The 18,192-nt window shown below is 38.5% G+C and overlaps 1 protein-coding gene across 2 annotated transcripts in view; it reads right to left on the bottom strand.

Annotated features, from left to right (window-relative positions):
* PREX2 (phosphatidylinositol-3,4,5-trisphosphate dependent Rac exchange factor 2) overlaps positions 1–18,192 on the bottom strand; it is a 178,100-nt gene that overhangs the window by 140,656 nt on the left and 19,252 nt on the right. The window contains exon 1 of one of the 2 annotated variants that reach the window (XM_032181377.1): positions 17,300–17,326. The exons of the other annotated variant lie outside the window; for it this stretch is intronic. The gene's annotated coding sequence lies outside the window, so the exon portion shown is untranslated. Of the gene's footprint in view, positions 1–17,299; positions 17,327–18,192 lie in introns of those variants that run through there. 2 annotated transcript variants of the gene reach the window in all.

Here is an 18,192-nt window from a genome sequence, read left to right as displayed (position 1 = left end):
ACCAAACAACTGGCCTACTCTGAAATATGTAAACTGGCTGAAGCAGTAAACTGAGTTCTTTTAATTTTTGTATACTGGCACAGATCCAGCTCTCAGATTTGCAGGGACAGATCCCCAGCACTTCTGAATCGGGGTCCCACTGGAATCAATGACATTCAGTGAAAGTACAGGACTTTGATCCACTGGATATGACGGCACAGTTAAAAGATGAAATTCAAGCTAGTATTGATGCTCTATCAAATATATCCTGGTGGCAAGAAACGGACTTACAATTCACCTTGAAAAACCTGAAGTACTTTAATTAAAGTACTTTTGCTGAAGAAAAAAAAAAAAAAGGTATTTAATAAACACAGCAGTGGTACATATACACTTACATGATTTGTGACTTTAAACATTTCTGAACAAATATTTTCAAGTGTTAAAAGAAACTAATTCTTGTATCAACCAAGGAAAAAAAAGCACAATTATACCTATGGGTATAATAATGGGTATAACCTGGCTTAAAAAAACATATTTTTGACTTCATACCAGGACTTAAAGAATAAGATCAGTAAATGAGGAAACTACTGGCTTCTGAAGATTAGATGTTAATGTTAGTTGTTTTAACTCCATTCCAACAAGAATACAACCATACCAAAATTTAAATTACTTTCATCTTACACACAGCTTCATACAAACACATGATTGTTACATGCCCCTATTGCCTGTAATGAACTGGCTTTGCCAATTTCCATTTGCTTGCATGGTTATGAGGTAATTTCCATGGAAATGCAATCATTAATATTTTTCTGTCTTATATTTGATTCACGAATTGCTTCACGTGTGTAAATGCCGAGAATATTTCATCTTTTATTACTTTATTGACTTGACAACTATCTGAAAGAATAATGATAAAAAATGCTTAGCTCTGACTTTTTATCTTTATGCTACTATCTAAACATCTGCTGAACATTAACTATATCACAGGATATTTACATGCTAATCTCAGTTTACATCCATTAAAAAGGTTTCATTTCTTGAAGGTTACAATGATCACCAAAGACAATTTTACAACAATAAAAGGAGAATCAGTAAAAGGATCATCTCAAATAGAGCTGCAGGAATAAAGCCATCCCATTTGAATCTGTCCACATTAGCTGGATTGCCCTAAAGCCAAATAAACTAATAATTTCACAAAATATGATCCTGGATTCTACATGCATGCATAACCCCCTCCCCACTCAGAGACTTCCTTCTCTCACTGTTCCTTTCTTTTCCCCTTTCCCTATTCAAGTACAGACTCTTAGACTCTTTTTTTTTTTTTTTTTTTTTTTTGTAGGTCTTATGTAGGTCTCCAGCCTGTCTTCAGTTTTGACGAGTTTCCAGTGTAATTGCACAATTTCATTGAACTGTCTGTGAAGCATGTGTTCTTCGGGAGCACAAAGAATGCATGACTTTTCTTTTCCCCTTTCATTAATTTTTCATAAAGGAACAGAAGACAGAAACCTGACTGCAGTACAATTTTAGTTGTTTTAATGCAACTGTTTGTTCGAATGCTGGGATCTTAAGACGAGAGAGCTTGTTATTACTTTTTCCTGAAATAAAGCCTCATTTTTTTTAGGCTATAATCCAAAGACTTACAACCATCTTCTGCTTGAAGCCGGGAAGATTTGGGGGTTTTTTTAGCTATTAAGTCTGCAAAAAGTAGAAGAAGAAAAACTGCCACTCCCAATCAGTCCACGGGGACAGTAAGAGTGCTACTTCACTTGAAAAAGGCGTCAGCTTCACAGCATCACACAAACCACCCTCTTCACCCAGCTACCTGCAGTGTTAAGGCAGAGCATGCTGGTGGCAAGTGCCATCTGGTAACGCTCAGCCGGAGCTTGACAGCGCTGCATACTGTTCGTACCGGGACACGCTGCAGCTTACCAAGACACCCACATCGATTACACAAACAAACTGGAGCCTCCCAGAGTCTTTCCACACAAGGTTACCCAAGGATATGGAAGGCTAGTTGGGGATTTCTATTTTTTTCTTTCATTCATCAGTTTGCTGGAAGGAAGGTACTTTTGAAGCCTATTTTCTAAAGAAAAAAAGTGGTCTAAAATATTCAAAACTTCAGACATCAGACTTCTAGGAACACCACAAAGGAACAATGGTGCTGGTGGGATGAGGAAATCAAGAAACCATAAATAAATATGAAGTATTGTTTTCCAGCATCTTCAATACTTTTGAATCCTGCATTCCTTCCTCTGTGGGGGAGGAAATGACGCCACTTTAAGTTTCCCTCACATCCATAACAGACCACTATAGTTTGCTTTCCCTGCGTCTGAAGGCATTGAAACTCCAGCCAGTGAACCGTGTGCAGACCTGTCCGCTGGGCAAAAAAAGCCACTGAGACCACAGGGACATTTCTAGACTTTTGCGAAGTGCCATTTTACTGATTTTTCCATTTTAAGGAGCAGGGTAAGGCTATGTCAGAGGACTGATCTATCCGTGGCACGTGACTGCATGAACATACTGGCAGAGACAGCTTTGAAAATACAGGCAAAGTAGCTTTAGGAGAAATACCAGGGCTAGGGAACAGCTTTGGGAGGAGAGCTGACATCAAGAGCAAATCTGAACACCTTCAGGTCTATACATGACCCTCTTAAGAAAGCTCTTCATCTTCCATCTTCCCTTAGGCCCTGCCTGGAGGAAGGACCAGCGGCTGGCAGGCACGTGAGGCAGCGAGGCCAGGGCCGGATGTTCTCCATGAATCCAGGCTTGCGGCGTTCCCAATTTACCAAAAGTGAAGATAAAAAGAAAGAAAACATCTGAAAAGACAGGTTCACTTTAAATTAGGAAGCACAAGCACAGAGGAGAATTAATACTTCACACACAAATGAAGCAGGCACTACCCTAACAAGCTGAAACTCCACCAGAAGGAAGCAAAAATAAAAGTAGATTGCTTGGTTTTCAGGCTTAATCTTCTTTTCATCAAACGGACCATTAAAAAGTTACTAATTGCTAGACTTTGATTTTTCCACTGGCATTTGAAAGAAAGTGGGATAAGTGCAGAGGAAAAGATGCCAAATCCACAGTTAGAAAATTTCCATGTTGTTGTTTTTTGTGTTTGTGTGTGTGTGTGTGTGTGTTTTGTTGTGTATTTGCTTTTGGTTTTTTGTTTTTTGCAAGTGTTGGTGTTTCATTTTAAAATATTTTTCTGGCCTCTTCTGCTGTGAAGACTGCAGTGCAATGATTTACAGAATGGATGCTATCTCTATAGACAAAAAGAAAAAACATCACTCCCAAGAGATTTGACCTTCACCTTCTATCCTAAAATAGTATTGCCAATTACATAGCAACAGCAGCCCACATCCTTAAAATATTTTTAACTGAATTATGACACTACGTGCTAGTCTAGACTTCTCAAGCTTTCTAGAGACTTAAACTAACTAGAAAAATATACCTCCAAAACAAACAATTATACTAGTCACAAAAAATTCCAGTGAGTAAATGGTCATTCAGTGGTATTTACTGCTGCATTTGTTGTTCTTGTCAAAAAATAGAGATCAAAAATGCACAAACCATCTTATCGTTACATCAACTTGAGCAGTAAACTACAAGCTTCCAGGAAGTTTATCATCCTGTTTGCTGACTATAATCTGGTTGTTGTGTTTTGATATCACATTCCTGTTCCTTCTACTCATGTCCTCCAAACAGGGCAAGCCCTGGAGTTTCGCAGCCTGTATACCAAAACTTACCCTGCCCATAAACCTTCTCACACCAATGATGCTGCAAAGTGCTGTAGGGCAGAAACAGCTTCAGATCTTCCCTCAAATCTGAGGGAAAGAGCATGTTTAGCTAGAGAAAGGTAACAAAAAAAGCACCTGTGTGAAAAGTATCCTGAAAATACTGGATACTTACTAATGAAATACAGTGCAAATATGTAGATAACAGGATGCTCATCTGTTCATTTGTCACTTAAAGAAAAAAACACTGTAGGTCCCGTAAATAAAAAGATTTAAAGTTCACAATTAGGCCTCTATTTGATGGATGTTTTGTTGCATTTTTGTACTATTTTAACACTATTTTAATGGAATTCCCTTTGTATTAATACAGTACTTCTCCAGAATTACCATCAACAAATCATCTGCACCAAAAAAAAAAAAAAAAAAAAAAAATGCAAATCCAGAATACAGACTCAGCCCTAAAATTGCCACTATCATTTCAACTTACTTTGCCACAAGAAACTTTTAATGACCAACATGGGATGCTGGTCACTACACAACTGGTACTGTTAAATGGTTTTCTGCAAATTCTGTGCCAAGACTGGAATAATGGTACTAACTCTACCACACAAGAGCTAAAAAGAAAAACTAAATCCTTAGTGATTCTGTAAGCCCTCTCTCAATGATGAACTCAAAAGCAACAACTTTCAATATACAATAGTAATCACAAAAAAAACAGAGCTCCCTTATTAATAAGATAAATCAGCTAAACAACATGAATTCACAAACTAGCATGACAGAAAAAGTGATTTCATATTAGGGAACATTTCCTTGTTTCTTCTGTATTCTATGCCACTATCTACAAAGCACAATAAGTGCACATCACATTTTACTCTGTCTAAAGAAACTTGGCATCCAGAACTAAGAAGACTGAATAGAAATCAAATTCCAAGGGAGTTTGGTAACACAGCAAATATCTTCAAGCTCTCCTACCAAACCCTGAATGAACAGGCATACCGGTCAGATATAGTAGAAAAAGGCAGAGAAACAACATCAATTATAATAGAAAACACTTTGAAAGATGCTTCCTTTTGGTATTAAGGACGATCTGGCAAGGTTTATTGCATAGAGCTGTCATACAGCAGGGTGGAAATTTCCAGATGCAGCGAGCTGCAGGGAGTTCACAGACACAGAGCTCCTGCTGGAAGCACCACAAGGCCCGTCTCATTTTCCAAAGGGATGGGTGACATCCAGATATTGTTTTTTCAACTATCCTTTTAGACGGCAACCACACTTCTTTTTCGTTGTCATCCAAAGAAACAGACCAGAGGAAAAGAGCATAATTTCCTGCCTATTTTGAAAAATCAGAGTTCACCTAAGGAACAAAGGAGGGTGGAGGCCCCACCACTACCAAATCCTTCTGAAACAGGGTAAGTGCTCGGAAACAGGCAACACTCACAGCGTGCTCACTTACAGCAACCAGATCACTGTCCAATAAACAAGCTTAACAGACAAATTATAGGGAAAAAAGATGTCTCCATGTGCAGAAAAGGTGGACCAAGATGAAGCCAAAGCCCCAGTGAAAACAGGGCTGTTCTTGGCTGAGCTGCACCCAAGCAGCTCAATACCTCAGCCCGCCTTTCAAGGCAAATGCAGAGAAGATTTAGTGGCCAAATTGAAATCAGTGGCTAGATCTGAGTAAGAAGTCAAGTGAAGGTACATACCTGCCTGTCACACAGCTCGAGGGTGAGCAGGTACCAGCGACTAGCACTGCTTTACAAAAGTATCTACCTACACAACAATTCATGTTCCAGAAAACAGGACTAAGTCATTCTGTAAATACCCCACAACACTCTGTATTTTTATTTTCTCTTTCAAAGCAGGACATTGATCTGAAAAGACTTTATAACATGTCCCCATTCGTCAAATGGGTAAGAATATCACAAGCACAGACAGTTTATCCCACAGCACCTGGGTGTTTGTGTCAAATCTCTTCTTCATGTGAAAAAGTCCAGAAGCCAAGATCTGGATTTCAGCACTTTGAGAATCTGCTATGATGTGTAGACAAGTAGGTTGCCAAGTCCTGGCTTATTTAAAACTTTTTTAGAGTAGGAAATAGAATTTGTATGATTCAAAGTAACTGAGTCTGAAGGAGCTTAGCCCATTGTACTAGACCAGTGGGAGCAATGTTCCTGTGAAAGTTCCCACCAGAAGAAAACCACCAGCAGTTCCTTCAGGCCACTTGATCTCATGATTCCCAAAACTGTATGAATCTGCACCAGTGTATTTTTTTGTCTTGTTTTGGAGCTTCCTGGGCACTGGAGTCAAGCCAAGCAGACACAACCCTCCTAGCTCTCATGTATATACTATATATATGCTTTGCAACCTCCACAAATACCAATGGATTAATTTTCAACCATGGAAAAAGTTATCCATGTTTACTGCTTGCCTCTGGTTGGATTGAGTGCAAAACTGCAACAACTTTGATAGGAAGAAGAAGCAACACCCATCCACTTTTGCCTCACTTCCATGAACCATCTCTTGCTTTTCAACAAGTACTACGTGCCAAGTCACTGATTTCAGTGAAAAAATGACTGTGAAAAGATTAACATTTTGTCACCTATTTTCAATGTTTATCTCGAGTTGACAGGTTCATTTATCGACCACTTTATGAATAACTAGAATCAGATTTTGCTAAAAGATGACTTTTCATTATGCCTCAGATTATGAGTACAAGACACACTCCACCGTGGTTTGCTAGCAGTCATCACACTCACAGATACAAAGCCAAATACATCAGCTGCTATCAGATCCACCGCCATGGTAAATAAAATCAACACATTCTATGTACAAAATAACACCAGTGTTTCTAGCAATTTAAAAGTGACCTGGGGTATGGCAGAAAAGCAACTATCTGGGTTAAGAATTACTAGTTTCAGAATTAAGCACTTTCTTAGAATTCCTTTAACTCTGTATAATGCATAAACACTACCTAAACAATCAGTTTGAATGAGCTTTCTAAAGAAGTAAATAGTACTGAGAGCATATACAAAGGCTGATGTGTGGGACATTAGGTTGTGAATATAAAACCCTCTGTTATGTATTTTGAAATATCAAATTTGTTACTAAGTGGAGTAACTTCTCACCAGCAAAGCCACCTTACACAGAGGCTAGCCTGGCACATTATACAGATTTACAAATGCACTTACATGAGCAGACTCTACAGGCGCAACCAGTCAGTATATGATTAAATTGATATGCAAATGAGAGGATACGCTGTTCTAAGCTTGGGTATTGTTTTTTTGTTTGTTTGTTTGTTTTTGTTTGTTTGTTTCTTTTATTATTTTTATTGGTATTGTTGACACTGCATAAAAGGTTTCTTCCTTTGTTTGGCCTTGCTAAAGAATGATATATTCTAACTGTATAGCTTTATAGGTCTCATGCTATGTGATGGACCTCAGGGAAAAAAAAAAAAAAAAAAAAAAAAGAATTCAGGCACGTATTTTCCATGAACATGTATGATATTAAACGAGGCTATTCTAAGCAAAAACGAAGTCAGTGTTGGATTTTGTCAGGATATTGTTACTTGCAGCACTCCATCAAGTATGGACAGAATGGTAATGCTTTTTTATAATTTGATTTAGATGGCCACAGACATTTTATAGCATGTTTTAAAGTCTCTTCATATGATCCCAAGCATTTGGCTAGGTATATACCAGGTATATGCTATATATAGTATATATACTGGTGTGTATATATATATATATACTGGTATATATTTCAGGATCAAGCTATTTTGCTTGGGCTTTTTAATTGGGTATACTATCATTCTTTTTTTTTTTTTTTTTTGGAACAATTGACGCTCTTTCTGAAACTTATTCTTTAAACATGAACTTTCAGTCAAAGCCTAGGCAGGGCAAAATCCAGCAGCAATGTTTTACTTTTTTTCAGTTTATAATATTGTAGGCTGAACATACCAGATTCAAGTCTCCAAAGCTTGTAAATGTGCTAGTTAGATAAATGGGAGGCAATAACAACTGTTTTTCCACAGAACTTAATGTGGCAATTTGGAAAAGAGTAATTGTGGATGAAATGTATTAATTTAATTTGCAACAACTGACTTCTTGCCTCTTTTTTCCCCCACCACAACACAGTCAGGTTGTAGGAACTTACAACGTCCATCACTTTCTTCTAAGATCTGTGAAAAAAAAGCCCCAAAGAGCATTTCACTCAACTTCCTTCAGAGAGAGAAAAAAAAAAAAAAAAAAAAAGCAGGAGAAAGCAGCCAGAACAGTAAGGATGTGCTGATGCAAGCAGGAACTCAAACCTTCTTTTGCATGTCAGAGGAACACCCCTCTGAACAAGGCATCAGGTCAGAGACCTCAAAGGTAAGAGGGTGGTAGTTAATTCCTGTCTGAGACAAGGTCAAGGACAATCTCTCCCTGCTAAACTAGAGCACTAATGCCACATACACAACATCAGGGCTTTAGCACCCATATCTCCTTCAATGCATTAACCAATTATTTTTGCAGTTACGTAGAGTTGTGGACTAAGTCTTACAAAATATCCAAGTTACATCTTAAAAGGAAAACAGAATTTCTGGGGGGGGGGGGGGGGAGGGGAGGAGGGGGAAAGAATCCTTAAATCACGTAGCAGTTACAAACTGCTTTCAGAAACATGCTGACAACCCAGAGAGCTAAGCTTGAGGTTCTGCTTGCTGCAAGATGCTTTTCCTGGGCTTTGCTACACTGCACTGCCCAGAGGGGGGCTTGGGGAGCTGTTCTAAGGTGTCCATCAAACAGAAAAGAGCTCTGTGGTTTCCATTCTGAATGGACCCCAGGAAGTGTTCAGTAAGTGCTACAATATTGATTCCCACATTGTATTTATCCAGTGGTTACTGCAGGCTTTTTTTTTTTTTTTTTTTTCCCCTTTCCTCCCACTCCCTCTTTCCCCTTTTAAAAAAAAAAAAAAAAAAAAAAAAGGCTTCTCAATAGTTGGAGAACAATAATTTTGCCTCTGTACCGAGGCACATTCATCCAGAGGTACAGAAGCACTTCACAAACAACACTTGCAGCATTAAATAGCAACTTCTGCACATCATAGCTGCAGAAACTAGAAGAGAAAAGGGATGCTATCTCACATGTGCAACAAAGCACAACTTCCATATATCTTCCATATATATAACCAGTTGGCATTTTTGTAAAGAAAAGTGAGTTCTGAAAAGATACAATTATAAAGGCTTAATTTCCATAAAGGATAATTGAAGTTGAGGGCAATAAAGCCATGTAATTCAGTAAGTCCATGTATGTTTAACTGGAATACTTACTAAGGCCTGCATTCCTGCAACAGACCTACGTAACTGTAAGTGGACCCCAACAGGAAGTCCTCAGAGCCTAATAACTCAACTGGGGCAGAACACAGGCAAGACTCTTCAGCAACATAAACTAGAAACATCACGCCTATTCACCTTCCTACACAAGTTTAACACAGCTTCAAGAAAACGCAGACTGGGACCTGACAGTACAACAGACTGTCACGCTTTGGTGTAAGGGTTAAGATGGCCACTGCTGCTCCCTAGGCACCAGTCGGCTCCCTGCAAGTAAGAGTCATCGAATTAGGTCATTTAAAAAAAAAAAAAAAGTATCTCAGAGCATTGGCAATGGTTGATGGTTGTACAAGAAGCATTTCCTGATGTTCCTGCAGGAAATAGGGCCCATTGCCGTCTCGGTCACCTTCCGCTTCAAGTGCAGAACACATTCCTCTGATTTCGTCTTCCTTTAATGAAAACATAGCACCAAGAATACTTAAACAAGAAAATCATAGCCACCCTCCTGCAACAAAATGCTCAGCTGCACATGCTTTTTCCCCTGCAGGAAAGATGAAAGAGCAAAGACCATATGACAGATATTAGTCACATCACTTGGTGCATAAATGGAAGACACTCATAATAATGTGCACAATGTAGGAATTTACATCGGACTAAAAACTTGAGAGCACTCCTACTACCCTTTATGGGTATTTTTAGCAAATGCATTTCACAACAGATGAACACATTGAACTTCTAATAGCGCCCAAGCTTTTCAGAAGCATACAGCTTTGAAGCTTTCTTTTAAAACTTCTTTAAGTGTACACGCATTAAAAGCTGGAAGAAGTCCATTTTGGAAATCCCTGAATTCTTGCATCAGAATTAAGTTGGTTGTATCTTTTTTCTATGTATGTGGTTATCACAAAATCTACACTAAGTCTAAATGCAAAACTTGTCAGTCCACTTCTTACCAATTGCTCACTTCATCCTTTAAAATCCATAAGAGGATATAAAATAAGAATTCTTGCATTTAGTTTTTTTTGTTTTAGAAATAGGAGTTTTTGACTCTTGACAATTCTCATATCATTGACTTGGATAGATTGTTTTTTTTTTCCCCACCAATAACTACTAAGAAGTTGCAATAAAATAAAACACAGCTGTGAAAAGGTGTCACAGTCACGAACCTTAACCACATTAGCAGTTACCCGCTTTCATCGAATTGTGGTAGCAGTGCACAGAATGGTGTGCTCTTCAGGAATTTACACCATCACACTGTCATACAGACAACAGTCCACTGTGAAATATGTATAACACATGGATACGGGAGAGAGAAACACTATGTAAATCTAAAGGAAAGCAACCAGGATAACAATTTTTCTCCCATGTATAACATATTTGATGTATGGCCTTGCAAGTCAGGCATCATATTAGCCCCACCCTTTATGTAAAGATCAAGGGAACACGACTGGATTTTCATGTTTTCCTTTCCTAATTCATTTCCAAAACATCAATAATGCATGAAACTGGATTTCTTCAAAGGCTATTGCTTCCAATAGCCTTCTTACCTGTGCAAAACTGAACTTCCCAGAGCAACATCAAATGATGGCTGCATCATCAACTGCATTGTAAAAGGTCAATATTTGAGAATTGTCTTAATCTGCCTCATAACAGTAAGATGTAAACCACTTGTAAACCAACTAATGGGGATGACCAGAACCAGCCAGGACCTGGCTAAAATGATGTTTAGCTTACCAGAGATGATCTTTAAAGTCTGAAGACAACAGCAGCTGCTTTGGGTTTTCCCCGGAGCAGCACAGCCAGCATCATCAAGTACTAATAGTCCCAGTTTCTTCCAATACTAATGAAATCTTTTGCTATATGCCATGATCTCACATGTACTCCTCTACAGTAGAGCCCACTGGCTGACACAGGAGGCCAGTGCTGGCCTTTGTGAAGAGACTATGATCTCTCTCTGCCACATCTCTCAGTAGCAAGCAGGGAGATTGCTATAATAAGAACAGGAGCTGAAGGCGTTACTGCTGCATGCTAGTAATTACAGTGAGAGTAATTTTCATTACTTCTTAGAAAACTCTATCATACTTATACTGCCTTGCAAGCTGAAGAAAACATCATAAATCGTTACCACCTCAAACCTAGAGGAATTTATAATAGCATATTTTTAAATAGCATTTCTATCAATGTCTACTCAGTAAACGTCTTGCTTCCTAATATCACTAACATTTGCAGTATGTACAGTTAATTGTTTATGAACATCAGACTATTAGTAAGCACATATAAACCAAGACATTTCAGAGCTGGAAGCACGCTGCACCAGCCTGGAACAGTAAACGAACCACTGAAGGAGCTATGTGATGGAATTTATCCACTGAGCCATGTATTTAAAAGCACTTTTAGTCAAGAAAAAAACTGAAAGAGAAGTTGCAGAAAGATTAGGACAGGAAATAAATACTTATGAATGTTAATATTCTGCCTACAGAACAAATTCCAAAGATGATTAAGTTTAACCATAAATTTGGACTCCCTTCGTTTACTACAGCATGAACTGATCCCCAAAATAAAAATATAAATCCCTCTCTCTGAGGTCTTCTTCAATTATCTGAATTGATTCCAATATTTTATTTTGGAATTATTTTTTCCTGTGTGCATTGCTTTAAATAGCTAGAATTTGAAGATTCAAAACTTTTCGCAGTTATTACCTCTCTGACTGAAGTGTCACCTAATGCAAAAAAAGATTGATGTAACAACAGAAACCCAACGAAAGCACACCTAGTGCAAAAAAATACAGTATCAATATTATTGCAAGTATCGGAGTTTTTTGTTTTAAAACAACTTACAGCAGAAAGAACTCAATACTTCAGTTGTGATCATCCTATGCTTGTACCAGGCAATAAATGCTAAATGTAAACTCATCTGAGTATCCTGACTCTATCTTATTACAGACTTCCACAAGTGAATTACATTTTAGTATAACTTAAGTATAACATTTGAAGTATGATTTCTTGTGTGACACCTTTTTAAAAATCATTGCAGAAGCAAAAAAAAAAATGTTCAGTGTTGAAGTATTACAGTATTCTTAGCCTCTCCATTTCCATGTACATTTATGGGACTGTGGAGTAGGACAACAGAGAAACAGTTGGGATTTTCAGTGTTTTGTTTTATCTGGAAATAGCATCACAATGAAGTCTGTATCTCAGATCACTGAGTTTGGTACATGTAAAGAGCATGAAGATCAGGAGTAGACTGCACTCCTAATTGCACCTACTCAAAGATCATGGGACCTCTGTACTGGAGTCATCTGTTAACAATTTTGTTTAGATAGCACACAAATGCTTGAAAGTCTTCCTGCTGGAATGTCAGACACTTAAGTGGATCTTATCTCTAATTCAGACTAAATTTTAATGAGACACAGTCTTCAGATACTTGACCACCTTTGAAAAACTCTAGGCTTCACACAGAAGCATTGAGGGTTAATTTTGTGAATTACAGTATTCCTTTTATAAAATAAAAAATACAGTGCCATTATCAAGAATAAACAATATATGTTCTGTCCCTCAACTTCATTGGTGCTCCACTGAATGTTTCAGAGATCGAAAATCTTTACAGATACTGAGAACAGCCAAGTTTGTTCCTCATGTATAGGTAAGAGGCCAGTTTGTGCACTGCTCTAGTCTGTACACTGCTCTAAGAATGAGTTTTTTCCTTTTGGAGCATCACTAAAATAATGTAGCATCAGAATCTGTTTTCTTTTACTTCACATTTGTATATGTACATTTTATTTTGCATTGTACGTGTATACATAAATGAAAAAATGGAAATTATTCTCCACGCATAACAAAGCAACAGAAAAAAAAAATCCTCAAACAACTCTGGTTTTATGAGGCATGATTTTTTGAAAGTACAAATAATGGTGACATTCTGCAACTGCCTGTTGGATTTTAGAGGGATAAAGAATTCAAGTAGTTTTCCTGACACACTGAGCTTCACAAGACAATGCATGTGATTGCTGAAATCTCTGATCTTCAATCCAAGATCAATGGAATGTGAGGTACAATGAACTGCATTTCAAGTATATTAATGTGTTGGAAGCATCTTTAATGCCTCACATCTGAAAAACAAAAACTCCTGTCCAATTCATATCCTAAACTTTAGTGAAGGGACTGGAGAATCACTGCAGCCCAAATTGTGTCTCAGAAAGGAAAATAACAGAGTGCAATTATTTTTAATTGGGTCCCACCAACAATAAGAACACTTCTTACTACTGGAAAAATAAGGCAGAAATATTAGTCTAATCATCATCATCCAGGGCACTGTTGCAGACACTGTTTTGTTTTTGTACACATTTTGGGGTCCTTTTTTCCTAAATGTCTTTTCTATAGGGTGTAAATAATTTAAATACCACTCAATTGTGCTTCATCACAGTGGCCTTCATTTAAAGACTAAACAAAACAGCTCCACGAACATATCATTTCTGAAGACTTCCATTTTTAACCATCATAAGAAACTACAGACAGCTTCGTGCACTAGAGAGGGAGAAGCATGTCCTCAGATGGCAATGACAAACAAATGCCCTTTTGTTCTGGTCAGACCTAGTAACGATTGGGCACCACAGTACTCAGCTCATCCTATGAATTTAGATGACAGAGATCTTTTATTCTGATTCATCATCATCTTTAATTCCTTGAAATACTTATTTTTTTCTCATGCACTGAACTCATAGCTGTAGCATTACTTGAACGTTTCTGACCATGCTGTTTGAAAGAACTTTTAGGACCTTTGCCTACCAGCCAGGACAGAAATACTCTTGAAGCTGTGGTCTAGGTTCATCCATACACAAAAATGCATCTACTCTAAATTGTGTAATTTCATTTTACAAAACAGCTAAGACCTAAACTAACCCAAAACCTGACTGCATACATCACACTGATCATGCTAAACAAGCCACAGAACTAGAAAAAGACAGTCTCTACAGAATGCCTGTTACTCAGGCATTTGAGTAACAATAGGGAAAAATTCTGCTTAAATTTATCACGCTGCAGACCTATTCAACCCTATCCCAAGTGTTAAATTACCAGAGAAGATTTGCTCCACATATTTCAAGATCTGGTAAGCAGATTTATTTTCTAAGTCATGCAGACTACTTTCATCTTCAGATCCTTAGTAGCTAGTAAGTACTAACGCTTCTTGCGATATTTTTCAACTCCCCACAGCATTTGTTGTCCTTACAGGAAACAGTTTTGTGTTCCAATTAGCAGTTTTCATCCATTAACATAACTTGAAAAAAAATAATAAAAATTATACAATTCTAACGAGTAACACACAAAAACGTTACATGTGAAAGCAGGTATGGATAGCTTTCAAGGTTAAAAACAACACAAGCTGATCGCAATCACACCAATCATTACAGCTTTATTTTATTCAGAATTCTCCACAGAGTTTTTGTCTCTACAAAAACAAGGACAATAACACAAGCATCACTGCCCATCCTCCAAACCGAAATCCCATTAATTAGCTAGGCAGCAAAGTTTCAAAGCATACCAACTGCTTACTAGAGCTCACAATACTATTGTGTCTAACTTTGAAAACAAGTCATGATTAGGGAAATCTACATGGTAAGCATACTTCAGCAACAGAAAAAATAAAAAAAAAAAGAAAAAAGAAAAAAAAAAAGGTTTTAATCTGCCTAGAAATTGGCAACCGCTCGACGTGTTTTCTATACTTTATGTTATGTTTCGCTGCTCACTGGAACGAATTGGCTGCTATGAATGAAAAGAAACTTTTGCATCTCATCAGCGGCATGAATTTCGACTGAAAGCTGCTGTGCAGGACTTCTATGAAGAGTCTGGGCCCGGTGCCATCCTTGTGCTTGTGAATGAAGCGGCATGAGCCACATGCCCTCCTCCCCCGTGTCTCCTCCACCCCCCGGCCGGGGCCATCACCATTTCCTTTGGGACGGAGACTGGGGAATCAACTGTTTGCTCGTGAAACGAACATGACCCAGAAAGGCATTCAGGGCGATCAATGCGCTCGCTTGAGAGATCTCAGCTGTGCTTTCCATCCTGCTGCTTTCACTCCTGTTTTCTAAATCAACTTGTGAACCAATGGTGAGGCAGCCCCTGTGGCTCATTCACTTGATAAATAGGCCCCTAAACTGATCTTTGACCTCGCTGCATACTTTTCCTAAGTTACTGCTGACCCCAGAGACTCTGTACCCTGCTGCCCATACAGGTTTTCCTTTGCTTTGTACCAGGACATACTGATTGAGGAGAAAAACCAACCAAACAAGAAACCTTTATTACTGTACAATTACTCTACCAGCAAAGTCATTATTTTTCTCTTCACCTGTAAGAACCACATGTTTCTGATTAAAACACTACAGCCATCTGAGTGTACAGACAATACAACATGCTACAAAATCTATTCAGGCTAATGGCATTTACATTTGTTTCAAAAATAACAATAGAGGTAGTCCCTATTTAAACAACCAAGTTCATAACCAGCTAAATTTTAGATGTAAGATACTGCTGGATCTGGAAAAAGATCCAGCTGATATCATGTAACTTATTTAATTAACTTAAGAGCTGAGCCAGGCTCCAAGAAGAGGCTATTAAAATTTTCAAAGAGCAAACACAACGTCTGTTTCAGATATGTATTTGCTTACCTCTCCTATAGTCTTTAGCTACGCTCAAATAACCTTACTTAGAACAAATTCAATAAGGGATTCATCAAAACAGTTTCATATAGACATACTTAAAGCAGTACATCTATAATATACCTCCATGTTGCACAGAACAATTATTAATTATTAATATTAATTATTTTGTCTCATTTAAAACATGGATTTAACTAAACTTCCTAGCCTGCAATTCAAGTTTATCACTTCAGTTTTCAGAAACTACTTGGTATAACATCCAAGTTTTCCTGTTCCAGGAGAACAGTTCTTTTTATGCCTCTACCCAAAGAAATTACAGTTATACTTCATTTAGTAACACTAAATCCCTGGGCTTTTGTCTTTTTCAATAAAAAACTACTTTGCTCAACTACTCATAAAAGCATCCCAGTTTCCTAAGAATGTTTACTCTAGTGGAACAAAGTAACCCTACACTAGCAGTAACATATGAAGACCACAACAGATATATCCAAAGTGTCAATAAATGTTCTGGCTTCTGGTGCAAAGAAGGTTACTGTTCTCCACAACATGCCAGAAAACTCTTGCAAGCACAGGGCCATGTGTGAGTCCAGAGGTAGCTTCCCTAATTGCCTCTCTCCATCCAGCCAGGTGGCTCTTTGTCTCATAGCCAAAGATGGGATGGCAAAATGTGAGAGCAAGGGTGAGGTACTTTGACAAAAGCTGAGATATAGGACCCAAAGCTGTATTTAGAGGAAGGTTTCGCATCGGAGGATGCACTGTAAAAGCAATGGACTTTTACTGTGATCTCTCCCATTCCTCATCACACAACAGATCCTCAGTAAAACAGCTGTTCTCTGGTTGCTGCAAGAACTGGACTGGTCGTGGCAGGATGCAGACTGAAAATTAGCATCACAGCCAGCTGGAAGGAGAGAGCAGGACTGGCCTTGTTGCTTCCAGTGTCACAACACTGTTACACAGCCTATGTCTTTATCTACCTATGTCTTTATCAATACCAAGTAGATCCTGGGAAGACAAAAAGTTGTTCCTAAGATGAGAACAATAACTAAGAAGAGCAAAAAGGTTAGCAGAACTTCAGCAGAAACCAGCAACTGGCATTGCAACAGAGACTGATCTGCCCTGCTGCCTCTGCCCAACTCGCTTCACATGAGCCGAGAAGTATGCTAACTTCTAGTAATTGCTCTAAGATCTTTTTTTAAACTGGAAAACATACATTCTTCCATGTAAACCAATACTCTCCTCTGCATAAGTCATTAGTCTTCACATTCAGAGCAGAAATCTCTGCTAACTGGTAATAATAGTAGATGAAGTAGTCCTCAGAGTTTACCAGAGCAAGAAATTGCACTTGCCTGGTGTTTCACAACTATTTCCAAATAGCCAAGGAGCCAAGGAGTAAAAAACCTAGGAACCCGGAATTTCAGTCTGAGCTTTTTAAGCAGAGTGCACTCAAGTGTTCTTACATACTGATTTCTGCTTGTAGTTTATTGGCATTTCCCACCTATCCCCCTGCCCTTGCTCACCGCTTCTACACCCATCACCCACCCTGGTCTCCCAGTTCAGATGATTTCTGCTATCATACTTCTCCCTGACTCTGCATTTATCAACACGCACTCCAGCCATCCTGCTTTAAATCACCTGACTGCTTTATGCTGTTTATTCCTCCCAACAATGCTTCATCCGAGCAGTTAATCACCCCTCTGAGCCAGCGCGATGCATCCCTTTTCTCTACCCCACATTCTGGAGAGTAGGAAAAGAATAGGAAAGTACAGGACGACAAAGTCTTTCTCAACCCAGCTTTCAGATTTGGTACCAGAGGGGTCCAGGCTGTCAGAGATGTAACTGCTGGGAAAATCCCACTGAGGCCAGTGTCTGGGGGCTGAAATAGGCTCCGCGGCTGTACAGAGATGGCAGACGAACAGTGGGATCAGTGCAGCGGTGTGCAGGGTGCCAAGAACACCGAGTGCAAACGGAGACTATGGGCAGAGACGGCGCAGGCTTCCAGCAAGCCTCCACCGAGTGCTTCCAATCTTTTCACTTGGTCATACTGACTGCATTTGCACTCAACAGGCAAATGTCTCCGATGTTAGGAAAATAACCCCGCCACTTTGCCTCCCTCTCCTCAAGTTTAATAAAGTTTTATGAAACATGCAGGTGCCAGTTTCCTGACCAGACACATACCGAACTTGATTCTTGCATCAAATCTGTTGATTAAAAGCAAATGTTGTGTGCTTTACTGAGTCGTCCATGAAACTACAAAGATAAACTCCTCATTTGTGTAGAGTGCTTAAAAACATGCAGAATGAAGTTACCACTCAGTGTGCTGTACAAAGTCATCATCATTGTGTTTTCTCTCTAGTATAAATTAATAAAATATAAAAGCTTTAAATCCCTCTTTTCACCTTAAAAAAAAAAAAAAAAAAAATACTATGTCATGAGGTCTCAAATGAGAGTTGTTTATTTACACTGAAAATTATTGAAACACTATCAAGCTACCTTTTGCTAACACGGAGCATACGGCACTGGTTTGT

The sequence above is a fragment of the Aythya fuligula genome, chromosome 2 (assembly GCF_009819795.1).
Source record: "Aythya fuligula isolate bAytFul2 chromosome 2, bAytFul2.pri, whole genome shotgun sequence".
Taxonomy (NCBI): Eukaryota; Metazoa; Chordata; class Aves; order Anseriformes; family Anatidae; genus Aythya; species Aythya fuligula.
This window is presented reverse-complemented; position numbering and strand designations above follow the sequence as displayed.